At 38.3% G+C, this 21002-nt stretch overlaps 1 protein-coding gene across 1 annotated transcript in view; it reads right to left on the bottom strand.

Annotated features, from left to right (window-relative positions):
* The window catches only part of LOC114644348 (cystine/glutamate transporter-like), a 621881-nt gene that overhangs the window by 21145 nt on the left and 579734 nt on the right, over positions 1–21002 (bottom strand).

Below are 21002 nucleotides of genomic sequence, written 5' to 3' on the forward strand. Positions count from 1 at the left end.
AAACAAAAAGTACTATCACTCAATCAATATACAGCTAATACTGTATATGATGCTCAAATGTGTCTGTCTAATGTTGCAAGGTGGCCTGCCTTAAACCACAATTATTTTAATTTATCAAATAGTAGTGTGCGAAGCAGACTTCAGGGTCATGCTGTTGTGTGATGGTGGGCTTCTTTCGTAGTAAGCCAAATTAAGAGGATTGCAATTAAGTAACTTGTATAATCTTTCTTTCAGGCCACTTTGGGCAACACCACAAAATATAATGAAAGGCACTCCCACACACAAAGGTAGATGGCTTATTAAAAGGTAGACGTTGGTGTTTGGACTTGTCAGACAGCACACTGCTGTACAGCCCCACAAAGGTTTGCCACATTGTGATGGCTTGTGTAATACACAACACAGAGAAGAAATATGGACTAGCTCTGCCACCTGAGATGAGTGCATGGATGAGGCAGACCCTGTCCCTGAGGACATCATCACAATGTCAATTCAAAGATATTTGGATGTTTTATATTGAATTAAAAAGTCTTGTACATATGGCAACATTGGTATTTACTTAGTAAAATTAATTATTTGTTTATAAGTTCAATTAGAATATTCTTCGCACCTCTGTGCATACAGTCTGCATCAATTTACACTGTGTTCCAGTGGCACGCCAGGCACTGCATGACGGCACATTGCTCTCTCCACTCAGCTGTTGCCTTTTGCTCCCACTCTTGTATTTTTTTTTCTTTTATCTGTGACTAACACACACAGATAGTCAAAAAGAATGCTTTTGATATTCTCTCCTTCAGTCAGTAATACCTTAAGTTTAAATTCACAGAAGTTTATTCCTCTGTGTTCTCCCATGGCTTGTAGTAAAGATGTCACTCAGGAACATGGCCCAATATATATGGTGATTAGATTATGAATATTCAAATAAGGTGCTTATAAACCATATTTGTTTACTGACGAGAGGTGACAGGGAGTGTCTAAAAGCTCATGCACAATTGCATAGTTTTAAGTTGATCTGAGTTTCATAAAAAAACTTGCTGTGGCACATGGTGTACATATCATTTTAATAAATCAGACTTTTTTATGTGTAAACTGTTTTTGCCTTTCGAGCATAAGAAAAATTTTAGTATGGTAGTTTATACATGAGACCCTGGTCTTGACTCTTGTTACTGTGCAAAGAAAGTTTTCTTAAAACATCTTTGTGTTCTCACTAACACCCTTTTGCTAACGACATTCCAAGTCAAGCTTGTTTCCTTCTCCATAGGCTAAGCAATAGTAAAGTATTACCACTTATTTGTAACACTCAGGAACCTAAATAATGGACAGAACAAATGCTCCATGTGTATGTTGTCTGTCAATTCATCAATAGCTATAGATATATGATCAGTCTGACTAAAACAATCTATCATTCAACTTTGGATATTTTCTACCAAAATATGAACATGACGTACAGCAGTTCTAGTTGACAGTGGTACTTGTTTCATGGTGTAACTATAGGCTGTGTGTGTAAGTCTGGGATGCCACAAGTGACTGCAAGGCTGTTGTTTCACATGGCTTAATTATTAATGTGCATGCCCACTTGGTATTAAAATGAATGGATTAATGGTATTTTCATACACAGCACTACATAAAGCTTCATTATGATTATTGCTCTTTTATATTGCTTATGTCTTTGATGTATCAAACTTGATGATGGTCAGTTTCCAATTGAGTTGAATTAAATTTCACATGAGGGAGGGCCTACTTTATTTTTTGCACCAGGGCCCTTCAAGTTCAAGTCATGCAACTTTACCTATAAAATGCCTATTACAAAGTTTACAATACATATGTATCAGTGAACTCTTTGTTTTTAGCATAGCGCCCAATGTAGTTTAGAGGAAACCACTATCTGCTCACTCTTGTTGAGTGAGTAAACGGGTATATTCCTTCTGTGATAACGACTTGTTTTTAACATCTTACTTTGTAGATTTGCACTGTAGTAACTGCCGGTGGCCAGCTGCAAAATCTGCCCACACCAACCTGCCCAGCGCCACCACACCACTGTGTTATCCTTAGCGTGGTGAATAAGATTCACTGAAAGTACCATGCTCCTGAAGCCAGTGGCCAATCACCCCTCACATTGTACTGTTTTATGATATTTATGAGAGAGAGAGTTGACTTAGCCATTCCATAAAACATTTCTTTGATTTAAACATCTAACTCACTTCTTGACATTTCACTCTTCCCCGTCTAGTATAAAATGATGGTTTGAAAACTTATATTTTTACCTGGGACCAGCAAAGCAGCCTGCCATCTCAGTTCCCAAACAGGATGCAGCAACAAGGATGGGAATGACAGATGAGAAACCTTGGAGTGCTCTGTCAGCGAAGCTCTGAAAAAGATTACATGGGGGAAAAACTACAGCTATGGAAAATTTCCAAATAGTATGTTGCAGCTGTTCCATATTTACATAGTCCTGGATTCAAAACTGATCTGGCAGATGACGGACAGATTTGTTTTAAAATTACAATTATACAAATTTTAGTACAGCACCAAATGCCAATGTCAATGATGACAAGTTTTGTACTCAGTTGTTTATTATGGTTTGGCCTGAACTGTACCTGTGACTCCTCACCTACTGGTGATCTCTCTCATTTGGTCTTTTTTAAGTGTGTTCACATATAATGCACAAAGCACCTACTGTGATAGCCATGACTGTCTGTATGTCTGCATGTCTATCTGTCTGCCTACATGACAAAATTCCTCCAGTTGAGTCAGAGCTGGGAGGAAGGAAGGTAACACTCATTGAAGGGTGGTGGACAGAGAGAAACTGTATTTGTATTACTTGTGTACATGGTTTGGGACTCGGTGGTGTCCCCTTTCCGTCACACTATGAATAGTTCACTGTTTCTGTTTTACTGTGAGAGTGGTTCAACCAACTTGCATATTTTCCTTTTTTTCACATCAGATAGAATGCTACTGATGACATACATATCCTCAACATAAGTTAATGAAAAACCAGTAGGAAGCCACTTTCACTGCTGGCTGCTTGAGAGTGTGTGGGACTGCAGTTCTCTTAGCATGTCCAGTGAGGAGCACATAGAAACTGCTGCATGCATTTTCCTCCTGCTAATACTTTAATTAGATACCAGTAAGTTAAATGATATAACTAACTATAAAAGTATAAAATGCAAGCAAGGAAAAGAAGGTTATCAAACTATGCATGAAGTACCCTGTGGCGTGTAAACAACTGTGCACAGAGTAAATAAACAGTTAGTCACTGCTATTTACCTTGCCCTATACCAAGCTCACAGCTCCATTATTTGCACATTATTATGATTCAGTATTTCACTGTTACTATAATTTACACACGTCCAGGTGACAGGGACAGTACCGATTTTCAGGCAATGCGTCACACTAAGTATCTGAAGAATATCTAAATGCTTCGGGATTAACAGGCTGCCCATTTGGTAAAACATTGCTCTGCCAAAACAAAGATTCTCATAATATATTTAGAACAGTGCATACAAAACTCTCTTTCACCAAATACCAGTTTAATATAACAAAGTATATATAATAGCCACGTCAAAACACTGAAACGGAAAGCTTGATTGATAACTTGGGTTAAATTTAAACAGCAATGCCAAAACAGCCAAAGAGCAGACAAAAATAGCCAGAACAGTTATGTATTTGTTTCCACTTGAAGCATTGTTTGGAATCATATATGTTAATTTGTGAAAGTGTGTTTCTTTATTCCTGCCCTGAACCCTTGGTGTTGATGATGAGATAAAGCAGGCATTAAACAAATTAGAATAGGCATCATGTATCAATATTCATGCTATACAAGTATCCCAGTTTAGGACTTTGAAAAATTGGTCCATCAGTGTACCACAGCTGATATCCATAACGGTCTGACGCTATAATAAAGTTTACCTTTCACTGATGTTTTTCCCCGACATTTGTCAAAACTGAAAAGCTTTGAAAGTCCCTTTTCATGAAAATTACTATGGTCAGCAAAGAACAGATTAATTGCAAAGGCTTTCTGTTTTTTTATTTAAGCTGTGTTAGTTGCCAACTGCAAATTGTCACTATGTATGAATATGGTGTGTGTGTTTATGTGTCTGTGAGAGTGATCCCTGTGGTTGACTAGAGTCTGGTCCAAGTCTGCTCTCACCCTTTTTCCCAATCCTGGCGAGGTAACTTTTGGACCATGAAATAGACTGAGACATATGTAAAACCCACCTACTGAACTCAGTCCTTTGAAAGCTATTGTGTCTGCACTGCCCTTGAACACATCTAGACGTTACAGCATGCGTATGTTTTCTAAGTTATTTATTAATAACATCACTCATTTTGATCTGAATTCTTATTTTAACTCACTTATGTTGACATCTTTAATGTTGCTACAGTAAGTAATCCTGCTCTGATTCCTTGCCAGATGAAAGTAATGTTAATAATTTAACAAGGTCGATCCAATAATATCAGAAGCTAAAATAATAGAAAGGGGAGAAATGTCCAGGGGCACAGCTCAAGAATTAAGTTTGGTAAGTTCATCTTTCTGAGCCCATCCTATGGTCTTGAACTGTATAAGTGGTTGGATATTCTGCTGTTTCTTCTGTTTTCAGGAATGTAATTCTAGTACAGTTATGTGAAAAAGTAACTTCATCATAAGTGGTAATGAGTGTAGGCATGTACATTATTTTTTCTTGTGACAAATCTGCATTTTTGTTAATTTAGATTATCAGAATGAAGACACCATGTAAATTGTATGTTTCATTTGTTTATCACCTTTATCTGTAGACACTGTTTGCATAAAGAAGTAATGTTTGCCTGTTCGAATATGTTGAAAAAAATCAACCATTTCCATGGGGTGTACTTACTTTTTCACATGCACTGTATTTAAGGACAATACCCCAGCCACAGGGGATGCACAAACCAGTGTGTTTCTTCGTGCTGGTCCCAAGCCCAGATAAATGGGGAGGGTTACGTCAGGGAGGGCATCCGTGTGTAAAATTTTGCCAAATCAATATGCGGACAACAATACAAATTTCCATACCGGATCGGTCGAGCCCCGGGTTAACAACGACCGCCACCAGTACCATTAGCCAACAGGGTGCTGGCGAAAATTGGGCTACTGTTGGCAGGAGAAGAAGAAGGAGAAGAAGAGGGGGGAGACATGTCTGGAGGCAGGAGGAGAGGTGGAAAGTAAATACAGTGGAACTGAGGGTAGGAACTTTGAATGTTGGCAGTATGACTGGTAAGGGGAGAACATTAGCAGATATGATGTAGAGAAGGAAGGTTGTGCGTGCAAGAGACTAAATGGAAGGGGAGTAAGGCCAGGTGGATTTGAGGTGGATTCAAATTGTTCTATCATGGTGTGGATGGGAGGAGAAATGGGGTAGGAGTTATTCTAAAGGAATAGTATGTCAAGAGTGTTTTGGAGGTGAAAAGAGTGTCAGGCAGAGTAATGATTATGAAGCTGGAAATTGGAGGTGTGATGATGAATGTTGTTAGTGCATATGCACCAAATGTTGGGTGTGCAATGGGTGAGAAAGAAGATTTTTGGAGTGAGTTGGATGAAGTGATGGACAGTGTACCCAAGGGATAGAAAATGGTGATTGAAGCGGATTTCAATGGGCATGTTGGTGATGGGAACAGTGGAGATGAGGAGGTGATGGGTAGGTATGGTGTCAAGGAGAGGAATGAAGAAGGTCAGAGGATAGTGGATTTTGCCAAAAGGATGGACATGGCTGTGGTGAATATGTATTTTAAGAAGAGGGAGGAACATAGGGTGACGTACAAGAGTGGAGGAAGATGCACACAGGTCCTGAGGTGGTAGTCATGTGGTGGGTGTGGTAACACGCGGCATCAGTGCATGCTCCTAACCTCATACTGTGATGCTCAGATATCATCCTAAAAGCAGCTTAGGCCGTATATTTCTGGAGAGAGTTATGGACATGCTGTTTGGATCAAAACAGCACAATATGAAAGTCTGGCAAAAGGTAATAAAGCTTATTAAAACTTTACTGATGTTGTTAACATAGAATTTACAAAAATTGCCAACCGATAACACAAGGCATAGCTGCATGGCCAAACAACATTCATCTGATTGTGCAGGAGATACACTGCCTGACCAAAAAAAAAGTCGCCACCAAAAAAAAGGTCACACACTCTAATATTTTGTTGGACCGCCTTTAGCTTTGATTACGGCATGCATTCGCTGTTGCATTGTTTCGATAAGCTTCTGCAGTGTCACAACATTTAGTTCCATCCAGTGTTGCATTAATTTTTCACCAAGATCTTACATTGATGATGGTAGAGTCTGACCGCTGCGCAAGGCCTTCTCCAGCACATCCCAAAGATTCTCAATGGGGTTAAGGTCTGGACTCTGTGGTGGCCAATCCATGTGTGAAAATGATGTCTCATGCTCCCTGAACCACTCTTTCTCAATTTGAGCCCGATGAATCCTGGCATTGTCATCTTGGAATATGCCCGTGCCATCAGGGAAGAAAAAATCCATTGATGGAATAACCTGGTCATGTGGAAATGCTCTTACTTTCACTATTAAACATAGACCTGAGTTCTACTGTTGTTTTTCTTCGATTTGATTTCACCAAACGTTTAAGTGATCACCGATCACGATCATTCAGGATTTTTTTCCGGCCACATTTCTTCCTCGAAGACGATGGGTCCCCACTATCCTTCCAGTTTTTAATAATGCCTTGGACAGTTCTTAACCCAATTTTAGTAGTTTCTGCAATCTCCTTAGATGTTTTCTCTGCTTGATGCATGCCAATGATTTGACCCTTCTCAAACAGACTAACATCTTTTCCACGACCACGAGATGTGTCTTTCGACATGGTTGTTTAAGAAATGAGAAGCAACTCATTGCACCAGTTGGGGTTAAATAACTTGTTGCCAGCTGAAAGATAATCGCCCATGCAGTAATTATCCAATAGAAGGCTCGTACCTATTTGCTTAGTTAAATCCAGGTGGTGACTTTTTTTTTGGCCAGGCAGTGTATTTGTGGATGTTTTCTGTAAGACATGGCTGAAACTTCTGCATGTCCAATCAGTGCAAACAGCCGTAGAGAAAATTATGAATGGTCAGGAAAATGACCCATACTTTATTAAAGCCATTTAAGAAATTTTGCATGGGCAATGATTCAATAATGGCAAAATTGTAACCTCAACTCATATAATACTACAGCTCCTCTCGAGGCACCCTGTCATATGCTTTCTCCAGGATCTACAAAGACGCAATGCAGCTCCTTCTGGACTTTACCATGCTTCACCATCAATATCCAAGGAGCAAATATCGCATCTGTGGTGCTCTTTCCTGGCATGAAACCATACTGCTGCTCACTAATCATCACCTCCCTTCTTAACCTAGCTTCCACTACTCCTTCCCATAACTTCATGCTGTGGCTCATCAATTTTATTCCCCTGTAGTTACTACAGCTCTGCACATCCCCCTTATTCTTAAAAATCGGCACTAGTACATTTATTCTCCACTCCTCAGGCATCCTCTCATTTTCTAAGATTCCATTAAACAATCTGGTTAAAAACTCCACTGCCATCTCTCCTAAACACCTCCATGCTTACATTGGTATGTCATCTGGACCAATGGCCTTTCCATTCTTCATCTTCTTCATAGCTGTCCTTACTTCCTCCTTGCTAATCCGTTGTACTTCCTAGTTCTCTATTGCCACATCAGCCTCTCAAAGTACTCGTTAAATCTGCTTAACACACTCTCCTCACTACACTACAATAACACTACAATATTAAAATTGACAGCACATATTCATAGTTAAAAACAGAAGAAAACAAAACCAAAGTTTAAACAAATATCTAAAGAAAAACATCTTAGTAAAAGAGCCAACAAATTGTGTTGCATATACTGTATTTTGTAACAAAGTAATTTTGGCTGACAGAAAAAGCTTCACATCAACATTTGTACTGATGGAGCACGTGGGTTAATAACAAAGTGTAAAATGGCATTAAAATATTCTACCTATGCTGCTTCTGTACATCATAAAGGAACAAAAAATAAATAAATAAATAAACTTTTTTTAACATTTATTTCTTTAATTGATTTTATATATTACAGAACAGTGTATAAAATACAAATCAGTGTTACAACAAACATGTTAAGTTTCATAGTCTCAACACACAAGTTTTGATGGCACCGATTACACTCATTCGCAAAGATTTCCACTCTCCGAGGAGCCGACAGGGCACTTGAAGTGTCACAAACAGTGCGAGAAGAGAGGACGCTGCCCGAAACTGCGAAACTCTCGACCCCGCAGAGCAGCCGACATTCCACACCTCCCAGCGTCCACTTTGTTCTCACGCACATTGTTTACAGCTCACCGCAGTTAAAAAGTAGAAAGACGCAAAGCTGTTTTCCTCATCTCTTCTACTATCAAGTACTGCCAACTAAAAAAAAGTTACAATGTGGCAGTTTCCGCGAAAGTGACGTGGACGAATAAATAAAACTTCTCTGTCATAACGCGCCTGGCGGCGGACGGATCAGCGTTGTAGTCCAGATAGGAGGGCTGGGAGAGGACGACGTGGGGCGCACTTCCATGGGATAGATCGGCGTGTTTGTGTTTACTTCTTTTGAATATCAGTAAAATAACTCTCACACAAATAATAACAATTCGTAAAGATGATATAAAAATGGTGTCCACAAACGAAGTGATTAGTTCCTGCATTATAATATGTTCTGTGGTCATACGTAATTTCCATATCGCGTGGTCATACGTAATTTCTGTTTCAAACGTGAAAAGAATTTTATATATATAAATATTGCACACCCCCGTGACTCTGTGTTCGGATTCAGCGGGTTGGAAAATGGATGGATAGATGGATGGAAATATTGCACAAATGCAACTTTGTTATCTGAAACACAAAAAGCCTTTGACCGCCTAATTGCTTTGCTCTGAGGAGACCCATTACTATCAAGATATGGCTATGCCTTTCAACGCCAAATGTCAAAGTAGAAACTATCCACGAAATTCTTTATATTTTCTTCAATATTCTCTAGATGGCACCATTTTGTCCAAAAGAAGTATAATGAATTACAGTACATCCACTTGTAGATTAGAGGGATATAAATAACATCACTGTTTAAAATAATTACAATTTTAGAAGATGTTGGGACATACACTATTTTTTTAATTAGATACTACAAGTGAATACAATTTAATACAAATCTTTGAAGGAACTAAATAAAAATACTAAAGTTGTGGAACTTCCAGAATGCGAAGAATAGACTTTCAAATGTTTGTAAGAAAATACGACATCAGCTTTGTTACTATTTTAAATAATATTCCTGTCTTTTTAAAGCATCTTTCCAATGTCAAAAGTCCTTGAAACGTAATAGTAACCATACCAACAGAAATACGAAGTCAGTCTTTTACAATATGGAAACTTATACAGCACATACTGCAAAGTAAATCCATCCATCCATTTTCCAACCTGCTGAATCCGAACACAGGGTCACGGGGGTCTTCTGGAGCCAATCCCAGCCAACACAGGGTACAAGGCAGGAACCAATCCAGGGCAGGGTGCCAACCCACCGCAGGACACACACAAACACACCCACACACCAAGCACACACTAGGGCCAATTTAGAATCACCAATCCACCTAACCTGCATGTCTTTGGACTGTGGGAGGAAACCGGAGCGCCCGGAGGAAACCCACGCAGACACGGGAGAACATGCAAACTCCACGCAGGGAGGACCCGGGAAGCGAACCCAGGTCTCCTAACAAAAGTAATTGATTAGCACAAAAAAAACAATAATCAAGAATAAAAATAAAAAACTATAAACCAGTCAAAAAATCAATGCATAGTTCTAGATAAAGAATAACAAAACAAGAATCTGATCAGAGGAAGGAATATGGAAAGAGAAAGCAAGGATGTTAGCAGGAATTCAAAGCCTTATAAACAGATGAGATTTAAGTTGACTGTAAAATGTATGAACTGAGTTATAAGATGACACTGGAGGTGACTTTCTAAAATATTGAAATAATTTAACTATATACTCATGCAAATTGTATACAAGGATTCGTTTGCATAAGTTTTCTTTTCAGAAAACTGGCCTGTAAACACAGTTGTGAATGCTGCTGCAACATCACAGATCTGATGTACCTTGTGCTATGTGGGATTTCTCTGGGCATTTTAGTTTCCTCTCACTTTCCAGAAATACACAGTTTATGTTTGCTTGTTTAAGTGACAAATACCCCTGTAAGAGACAATGAGCATAAAGGCATACATTGGATTAAGTGTTGTTCTGGACTCCTTTGACCATGTGTTGAAATTAAAGGGTTAATAATATGAAGGAGAGAATTTTATTTCAATCAAATGTAAAGATGCATAGTCTTTGTCAATTATTATAGAATACAAGCTATGTAAGCCCGTGCTGTAAAAAGCCCGGGGTCCTAGAAACTACTGAAATCGTCAGAAAAAAAATTGAAATGTAGAGATGTCAGGTAATTAAAAGGAACTACTCTGGGCATCTCTCTCCTAGGAGATTTCGTTTTGCTGATGTGCTCGCATCACTTGTGCATTAGCGGCTGGAGGAAAAGTGAAAGGGATAGCGTTTTGCCGATGTTAGCGGCTAAGTGACTTTTGTCTGATATTTCGTTTCGCTGACGTGCTGGCCTCGCTTGTGTTATTAGGGGCTAGGGGAGTTTTCTGTTTCCTCGGAGGTGGAGCCCTTAGCCCGACTCCACCTCTCACTTCAGGGCCAGACAGAGACACACACTTCCATGCGTAGACGTTAATATATAAGATTTATGAGAACTTTCTACACGATTTCTTTTTTTTACATTTTTTGTATTCTGACTATGTCTACATTTTGCTTATCTTTTATGTATCATCATTGTAAAAAATTTTGTGATGTTTGAACTGTCTTAATATATTTATGTCTTCAAGAACTGTAAAAACATTTTTATAAGTCTGCTTATACAGTAAATCTTTTGGAAATGTGTTATTTGTGAAGCATTGGTTCTAGCTACAAGCTTGATTTAAAGATCTGAATTTAGTTCAGATTTACTAGTATTTAAAATATTTTTGGAGTTGTGTACACCTTCTGCACATTCTGAACTGTTTTCCTTGTCTTTTATTTTGAGTACTATTCAATTTTATCACTACAGGGGGTTTGCTACCCATAATAAAACTTCCTACACTTTGTCTTTAAATTACTAGATGAGAAACTTGTTACACATATAGGTCTGAAACTTTGCAGGGATCCACAGCAAAAAGAAAATATTTTAATGGTCACTTACAATATTCCTGGTTTGGCTGGAGTCGTTTATTTTGTCAACAATAATATCTTCAAAAATTCAGCACAGTTTTCACCAGTATGCGTTTTTTAATGACTGGATCTTATTGTATGCAAAGTGCAGAGTTTGGTACTGTAGGGTTTCTAAGAGCTCTGGTTTCCTCCCACAGTCCAAAGACATGCAGGTTAGGTGGATTGGCGATTCTAAATTGGCCCTAGTGTGTGCTTGTTGTGTGGGTGTGTTTGTGTGTGTCCTGCAGTGGGTTGGCACCCTGCCCAGGATTGATTCCTGCCTTGTGCCCTGTGTTGGCTGGGATTGGCTCCAGCAGACCCCCGTGACCCTGTGTTCGGATTCAGCGGGTTGGAAAATGGATGGATGGATGGGTTTCTAAGAAAGCTGTTAAGGCATCTAAAGCAGCAGAATGTGAATAAATAAACTGAATATATCGAAGGTAATCAGGCATGAGGCCATCTGAATTGTGCCACTGAAAGTAATCTGGTTTGAGAAGTTAACAGCTGAACCACCAATCAGATGGGTGGTCAAAACATATAGCAAGCAAAGCCTTGTCATGTGTTTAAAGGCAATATTAAGCAGAGGCTAACTGGGGAAGTAGGCAGAGACCAGGGGCCTCATGTATAACGCAGTGCGTAGAACTCACACTATAACATGGCGTAAGCACAAAAGCGGGATTGTGCATACGCACAGAAAAATCCAGATGCAGGAATCTGTGCACACGCAAACTTTCATGTTCTTCCACTACATAAATCCTGATCAGCGTGAAAAGTAACGCACGTGCACGTGGCTTCTGTCCTGCCCCAAATTCTTCCCAGAATTATGGCACTTTGAATATGCAAATCAATATAAATAGCCTTCTGTGAAAAGACAATGGGAAAAGCACAGGGGGAAATATAAGAATTTCAGCGAATACCAAGTGGAGGCAAAGGAAAAACGTACTATTTGTTGGTGTAAACAGTGGTATAATCAACAAAAGAAAGTTGATCAAGTGACAGAGTGTCGGAGAAACTCGAAAGATCAAGTTCGCAAAGTCGCACAGTGCCCGAAATAAAAAAGAAATCACATATCAAAGTCGCCGTGAAAAGGCAAGTCGTAACCCACCGTCTGAGTGTCATATGAAAGCTTATTAGGGTATAGAGAAAAAAAATAGGCACACAGTGGGAAAAACGCACAAAATGTCAACTTTAATCTCGAAATTTCCACTTTAATCACGTAGTTTATTTTGCCATTAAAGTAGAACATCATAAACTTCATCTTAAAACCTTTTATTTTACTAGTTTCTCAAGTAGCACGTTAAATGCTTTGTTCTGTATTTGATCTTCTATGTGCTCTATGTGTGTGAATCACTATGTGCTTCCGTTCTTTCTCTTTCTCCGACAGGACACAGAATCCATTACATTCGAGATATTACAGCTCTCTGAATAATTAAAATACTGAGATGTATACGTGATATCATTTTCATGATGATAGGAATGAAAGCATGTTATTAAAAATGGGAACACGGTGGCGCAGTACTTGTTCATATCTCACGCAAGAGGCTTGCTGCGCCATGCGCGACCTTCGATGAAATAATTTATTACAGAAGTACTGCCTCTTTCAAACGTACTAACCTCCAATTCCTCTACTTACTTTGCTTTCTCCAAATACTCAATCGCCACACAATCAGCTCTGTAATAGACGTTAAGCCATCTGTAAGCTTAGAACGCCAATTCTTCAAAACTTTTAAGGAACATTGAAATATCTTCGTAGTACATGTTTAATTATTCTATTCGTCTATCCTTCCAGTGTCGCGTCAGCACCAGCAATAATACAGCGCAAGGCAGGAGCTATCCGTGAACTAGCTAGCGCTGCGGCAGCGTGTCCTCACATGTTTAATTATTACCAATACAGATTATTTAAATGAAGTTAAAGTTTTATCTGTATACTATAAGCAACATATTTTGCTGCATTTCATCTTAAAAATGATATTGTCATCATACGCGCTTTATAAAGTGGCGCAGGTTGAAAAATATTATAACTGTAGTGTAAGTTTACAGTGAGGTAATTGTACTTATTAAGTAAACAGCTCTACAAGGAGCACTTGATGGACTGATTGAGTGCGTTTATAGTTCTTGGGATGAAGCTGTTTCTGAAACGCGAGGTCCGTACAGGAAATGCTTTGACGTTTTTTGCTGTGGTTGAGGTAGTGTGTAGCCTACTTGAAACTGTATACCGATAATTCTCTTTCCGATCAATTGCTGCTGTGATTCCCCACTCAGATACAGTGATATAAATACTCCGAGTGGTGCAGTGAGAGTAATATGGAAAAAGATGATCCGCAGTGGCAACCCATAACGGGAGCAGCTGAAAGAAGAAGAAGATGAAGTGAGAGTAACAACGCTAAAGCAGTTATGGTATTTGGAATACTATGGCTATTCCCTGGACCATTACATTGCTACAGGTTAATTACAATCAGATGCATTACACTAATAAACAATATGCAGTTAGTTTCAGTGTATTTATAAAGTCGCGTCAGGAATGTGGGTCTAAGAAAGGGTGACCACACAGGAACAGTAGCACTGCTTTGACGCTGGGTGCCGCTAGTCTGCAAAACCGAGCGGAGAAATTGCGTACGCCAAGGTATGAGTTACTGTGGAAATGTGCGTGGCTTTACGCCAAGTTTAGGTTTTATACATCGCGATTTGAGCGTGGAAACATTCGTACGCAACATTTCTGTGCGTACGCACCGTTTATACATGAGGCCCCAGGACTTTAGATAGCTGGTTATGAAGACCAGATTGGCAAAGAAAAATAGTGGTTAAAGTCATGGCTCAGCAGAATAAACATAACACAGAAATACTTTTGAGTGCAGTTATCAGTGACCAAGACCAATATTAAGTATTCAGACTACTTATGAAATCAACTAGGATCCCAACTTTGAAGATATATTGTTCAGAAGAGATTTTGTTAGTCTGAAGACAGCATTTTGAAACAGTCTGCAAAAATCCATTTCTCACATCAGAAAAAAAAATCACATAATTTTTTGGTCACAAAGGTACAGCAGGGCAGTGGGACCATTTGTATCTCTTATTAGAGCAATACAAACTTAAAATATTGGTCTACAATAATGGAAAAATAGTATAAAGGACTAAATGAATAATGGACACTGCTAGAATCACTGATAATCAAGTGGATGATTTTTTTTCCAGAAAAATAACATAACTACATCTGAATCTTCCTTCTTTTAAATGTTTAACCTCTAGGGAAGTTTACTGTAGTTATGTGGTAACATTATTCTATAAATACATCCATTCATCTATTTATAGGCCCTATCTCTTTCATCTCACATTTGTGAGATGCCAGAACACACTAGTCTTTGCTGTGTGCAAAACAGAAAACAGTGCTGGCCAGAGTGCCAGTCCAACAAAGAGCACTCTTACACGCACACCCACACTGAATTATATCAGGTCCAATTTAGAGTAAACACTTAATCTGGAACGTGAGATGACCAGAAGGAAAAGAAATACATACATAAAGGAAAGAATCTGCTTGTTACAGCAAGGCAGTGGCACAGAGTTTTGGTGCAGCAGTGCTAATCACTGTGCCACCAGGCAGACACTGTAAAGTCATTCTAATTCAAAATAATGTATCCTTTCATATTTATTAAAAGTGAATTTACAAACCACAGCCACAGCACTGGATTCCAGAACATCTTGAGATGTCAACACTGTGTAATAAGAAATGTTTGTCAGGAGATATGTAACTGTCACTGTTACCATAGACAATATTATCGACATGGGGATGTTTCTGAAGAAAAAACACAAACAATTAACAAACATTTACCTTTAATCCCCCTAGTCACAGTAAATACTACTAAAAACTTCTATGAAAGCTCTTTCAGATAGAAGGTATTATAATTCTGCAGCAAAAGCAGTGAGAAAAATGGCTTGCATCTGAAAGAAGGTACGCCAGGAAGTAGCAAGACAGAGTAAGTTAGGTTAGAATTATTTGTCTCTGTGTTCAGTTCTTAGTAATGGTGTTTTAATTTACAATTTTCTGGTCAATGTCACCTTAAGGTCATTTCAGGGACCCATTAAAAAGTTCTTTGTTCCATTATTAGTGGCGAGGTATAGCTGATAACTTGGAAATTGGGATGGGATTGTGTTGAAAGAAATGAAAGATGTCAATTATAAACCATTATTTAGCATTTTTGAACAGTCACTTAAGGAAAAAAAAGTACAACAGGACTAGAAGGTTGCAAATATCACTCCAGTCTTCAAGAAGGGAGACAACATGGACCCTGGTAATTACAGACCAATGTGTCTTACTTCTCTACCATGCAAAATTATAGAAACTATAACAATACATTGTCCAGCTGGTGTGTTACGCTTTGAGACTGCAAACCTGAGGTTACTTCGGCGACCAACAAGCAATCCCTGCTTGCGTTGATGGGAGTTTTGGGGTCTTAAAAACCTCACAATATTAATTACATGGATTCCAGTATAATTAGCAAACTTGTGAAATTTGCAGTTGACACTAAAAATTAGAGGAGGAGCAGACACTGATGAGGCAGCAAAAAGAATTCAAAGAGACTTGGACAACCTTCAAAACTAGGCGAATACTTAGAAAATGCAGTTTAACATAGAAATGTACAAATGTTACACATGGCCCAAAGGAACATCAATTATAAATACAAGATTGTCCTACTGTCCTACAGTAAGCAACCTATGAAAGGGATTTAGGGGTTTAAACTGGCACAATATTTTAATCAACTAAGCAATGTGCAGAATCAATAAAAGGGGCAAATAAAGGTTAGGTTATATTGTAAAAACTGTTTAATATACATGAAAGGACATTAATGAGTCCACATCTGGGGTATTATGTGCAATTCTTGTCATCACACCACAAACATACACAGCAAAAGAAATACAAAACAAAACCAAATAGAAATAAAAAAGCTTAAAGAAATAACCACATTGAAATAATGTACCTTTTCCAGCTCTTGAGTAAATTAAAAGCTTGTCTTATTTATACTTAAAACATATTTCAATGCAATTTCATATTCCAGTGTAGGGGTCCATCCTGGCAAAAATGGGCGTCAGGTGGGAAAAATCTTGTATTCTGTTGTAATTCCGATTATGCTCAATTTGAGATTTGTGTAGAGGACACTGGGCTTAAATGTGGAAGGATGATTAATAAATAAATTGAATTCAATTTAATTATAGGCCTATTAATATGTTGAGAAAAACAGAAGAATTAAAACAGTTATAAAATGCTGAAGGAAAAAAAAACATAAATATAAAAGAATAAAGTACAATATGTGTTATGAATTGAGCCTGAAACCATCAAACTTCTAGCCACATCTGTCTTGGAGTTTATCCCTGCTTCAACCATTTTTTTTGTATTTAACCTTTTTGTTGTCATTTAAGTACTATTTGGTATTTTGTGTTATTGATTTTGTTATTGTTTTCATTATTTCTACATTTGAATTATTGAATATTGTTTAGTTTGTTATTTATCTTGAATTTCTAACTTTTGTAAGTGCATGTATTAATTGTTTTCTTGTCTATCTATCATTGACAGTGTTGCCCAGGTATATTTGCATAATGGGTTTGAGTAAGAAAGCAAATATTGATGAGCTTTTTAAATGTCGACCTTTATATTATTCTGTATCATTGTAGCTTACGTCTTTCACGTATAACAGTGATATAGGGGTGCAATGTTTTGCATTGATAAAAGATGTAATGTCATCATTTCATTTCAAAGTTTTTGTCACAAGTACATGGTGCAATGAAAGTGCTATCTGCATGTTTGAACAACATGGAACAGGTCACCACTGTCCTTTTCTTAGGGTCTGAATCTCACTCCATTGATTATGTATAATGTAATTTCACAAAATATAGGCAGTTGTGAGCGAAACAGTTTCCTTTTGTGACACAGACACTAACCTTTTTTTCCATGCAATTTAGCAACTTCAAAACTCATTAAATTAAGTATTTTGGAGTTTTAAAAGTTTTTAGGGGTGTTGCAAAACATTTCTCCTTAAACTTTTGACAACACCTTATACCTCTTTTTGACCCGTACATTTTCAGAAAAAGGTCTGGATCAGGAGTCTCCAACTCCAGTCCTGGAGAGCTACTATGGCTGTAGGTTTTCATTCTAACCCTTTTCTTAATTAGTGACCAGATTTTGCTGCTTATTAACTCTTTGCCTTAATTTAATTGATGCACAACTTAAGACTCAGGCCCCTTAATTATTACTTCTTTTTTCCAAACAAGACACAGTATGAACCAACATATAAATAACAACCTGCGCCCATCACACAATAACTGAAAATAAAGAAAGGTGAAGGCCTCAGTAATGTTGATCTGCTCAGGTCCACAAAACATTTTGACAGCGCTCTTAAAAAAGAAAATCAACAGTTTTGGAAATGTCTGTCATGCCAAAATGAGCGCCATGGAATTAAATAATGGGGTTAATTAGCAACAAGAATTGGCTTTAAATTATAAAACTGAATGTAAAGTTGGTTGGAGGCCCCAACTTAGTTGGTCATCTGTTGGCTCACTTCACATCAAATTTATGTTTAGGTGTCATTTAAGGAAAAAAGAATTAATTCAGTAATCAGAGTCTCAAGAAAAGTCAATTAAAATAAAGGGAAATAGTTAATTACCAGCAAAAACTGGGTCACTAATTAAGAAAAGAGTTAGTATGAAAACATGCAGCCACAGTAGCTCTCCAGGACTGGAGTTGGAGACCCCTGGTCTAGAGAAAAATAAACAGGGAAAAATTGTCTTTTGGAAATTCAGAATAGTCAAATTAAACCCAGGATGAGACAAAAATACATACTCTTAAATAAGATCCTACTTTGGCTGGTGGTACAAAACTGTGTGCATGGTGATAAAAAGGTCCTCCCATCAACCCGAGCAATTCATAAAAACCTGTTCATCCATTTGTGATTGCCAATAAACAAACAGACAAACAGCTTAAAAGTTTAGCCTATATAGCTTAATTAAATAGGCTACCATGAATTTTGAACTTTAGTTGACTGATAGAATGATTGTCTCCATACACCATGGAGCTAATTTGTTAACAACTCATATCCTCATCACAACCACTACCTGAGATATAGGTGACAAAATTGCAATACCTTTTAGGATTGATGACTTCTTCCGTGACAAAATTCAAGATATACCTGTTAAAAAAGCAGAATTCTATTACAGTGTAATAGTAAGATCAACGATTGCCTTCATATCTAATTCATGCCAGAACAGACACAATTTGACAGGGCATCCACAACACTTGGGATTTATCAATTTATAGGGTTTATAGGGTTTGCTGCACCATTAAAAATTTTAATTTCACAAATCTACATATGTATGAATGAAGGAATTGCAAATTAACAGGAAGCTTAAAAAACTAAAAAGACAACATGAGTCATGAACAATGAAACCGAATTTGTTAACGTCGTTTCTAGTTATTATCAACACATGGGTAGTGGATTATTTCAGCATGTGAACTGTTGTAGTGTGTTAATTGAACTGAGCTAAGTACAGTAATTGTTAATTTCTGTATCATTTACCTACAATTTAGCACATTTGGCACTTTATAGCATAAGTAGACTACTCATGAGAACAGGTCATTCAGCAGGTTAATCATTATTCATGCATTTTTTGCAAAATCATCAGACTTCATGACAGGATTTGAAGATCTCTAAAGTCCTACTGACTATCACACTACTTGATCACAGTTCCCATATTATACAAATCTCTATAATACAGACTAACTTCTCTTCAGTCTTAAATCTCAGACACAGACTCAAGAGATTCTAAAACTACATGCACCAAGACTACATAATCCAGAATGAGTTTACCAGAGTTATGTGTACAAGACAGAGAAAAGACATTAATGACAAAAAGAGAGATAAAAAGGTCACTGACCATCCTGAATAGGCATACAGTCCTGTATAAACAGCCAAAGGTATCTTGTCCAGTGTTAAGGAACTGGCATCAAAAGCATTGTGAAAATTTTCAGTTTGCCCTGCAAAGATGAAAATACAAACACAAGGAAACATTTTTACAGTAGACTAGTAGGTCAAAAGATCAATAAAATAACATTTCTGCACATACGCCATAATTCATCTTTTGAAAATTGGAGGCTGAACTGCTATTTCTAAAGATCAACTAAAGCACCTGTCTCTTTAAAGCAGAAAAATCTACTGGGAATTTTCAAAGTAGTGAGTCAAATTACCGTAATTATTTTTATTGGAGAGGTAAGCAGGGACACTTTTTGGTTGGGGGAATACACATTAAGCTGAAGCTCTCTGATAATGCTCAATATACTGCTTGATCTTTGAACATCTAGAATAGCGACCCCACATATATTTAAGCTGGAACTTAAAGTTTTCCTCCTGAATAATCTACATAACCCGTATCATAATGTTGGGTAGCTGTCAGCCTTCGATTGTTGATACTCAGTTCTTCTCATTTTGTGCTCTATGGCATGAAATTATCAACCCACCAATTTTCCCTCAAGCCAAGGAGTCTGCACAGCATATTGCATGTTATATTCTAAGTGATGTTTGCTTTGTATTGTTTGTTCATTGTATAGATGGCCTTTGCTAAATGTTAACTTACCTAGAGAGCCTTAACTAGCTCACGCCCACCTCTTAAGCGCCCATCTCGGGACCGAAAAAACATTGGAGCGAGTAAAACTCCGATTCTATTGGCCGGGAATCAATGAGGAGGTCCGACGTTTCTGTCAGTCTTGCCCAACCTGCCAGCTATGTCAGATACCCCGTAGACATTCCATTTGAGAGGATCAGTGTCAATTTAGTAGGACCCCTGGAGCCTTCAATGCGAGGCTATAAATATATATTAGTTATGGTCGATTATGCAACCCGGTACCCAGAAGCGGTTCCCCTACGAGCCGCTAATACAAAAAATATTGCACGGTAATTGGTAGGGCTTTTCTCCCGAGTAGGAATACCCAAAGAAGTCCTTATGGACCAGGGCACACCCTTTACTTCGGATACGTTCAGGGATGTTGCCAAGTTACTCCGCATTAAGCATCTTAAAACATCCATTTATCATCCTGAAACGGTACGGGTTAGTGGAAAGGTTTAACCAAACCCTTACACTGATTCTCCGCAAGGTATAGTCAGTGCGGACGGTAGGAACTGGGACCAGCTTTTACCCCTGGTACTTTTTCGCCTATTGGGAGGTGCCACAAGCCTCTATGGGGTTTTCCCCTTTTGAATTGTTATACGGGGACCAGCCCTGGGGCATTCTGGACGTCCTAAAAGAAGGTTGGGAAGGAGAGGCACTTCCTTCCACCAATATCTTAGAGTATATCACGCAGTTATGCGATAGATTGGAAAACATTAGACCTTTATTAAAAGATCACATGTTGAAAGCTCAAGCAGCGCAGGCGCAGAATTATAATAGAAACACCTCCCTACGAGAGTTTCAGCTGGGGGACTGAGTAATGGTGGTTGTGCCCACTTCTCACTCCAAATTGTTGGCACATTGGCTTGGCCTATACGAGGTGAAAGAAAGAAAAGGGCTTGTGGACTATTTGGTAAGCCAACCAAATCGTCAACCGAGCAAGAGGGTATATCACATCAATCTCCTGAAGCTGTGGAAAGACAGGGAAGACCACCCTCTTGCCGGCCCTACCCTCTCCCTTTTCTCGAAAACTCGCCTGGTCAGTGAAGCACCAGGCCGCACCTCGCTGATTCAGCACG

The sequence above is a fragment of the Erpetoichthys calabaricus genome, chromosome 1, assembly GCF_900747795.2.
Source record: "Erpetoichthys calabaricus chromosome 1, fErpCal1.3, whole genome shotgun sequence".
Classification (NCBI taxonomy): domain Eukaryota; kingdom Metazoa; phylum Chordata; class Cladistia; order Polypteriformes; family Polypteridae; genus Erpetoichthys; species Erpetoichthys calabaricus.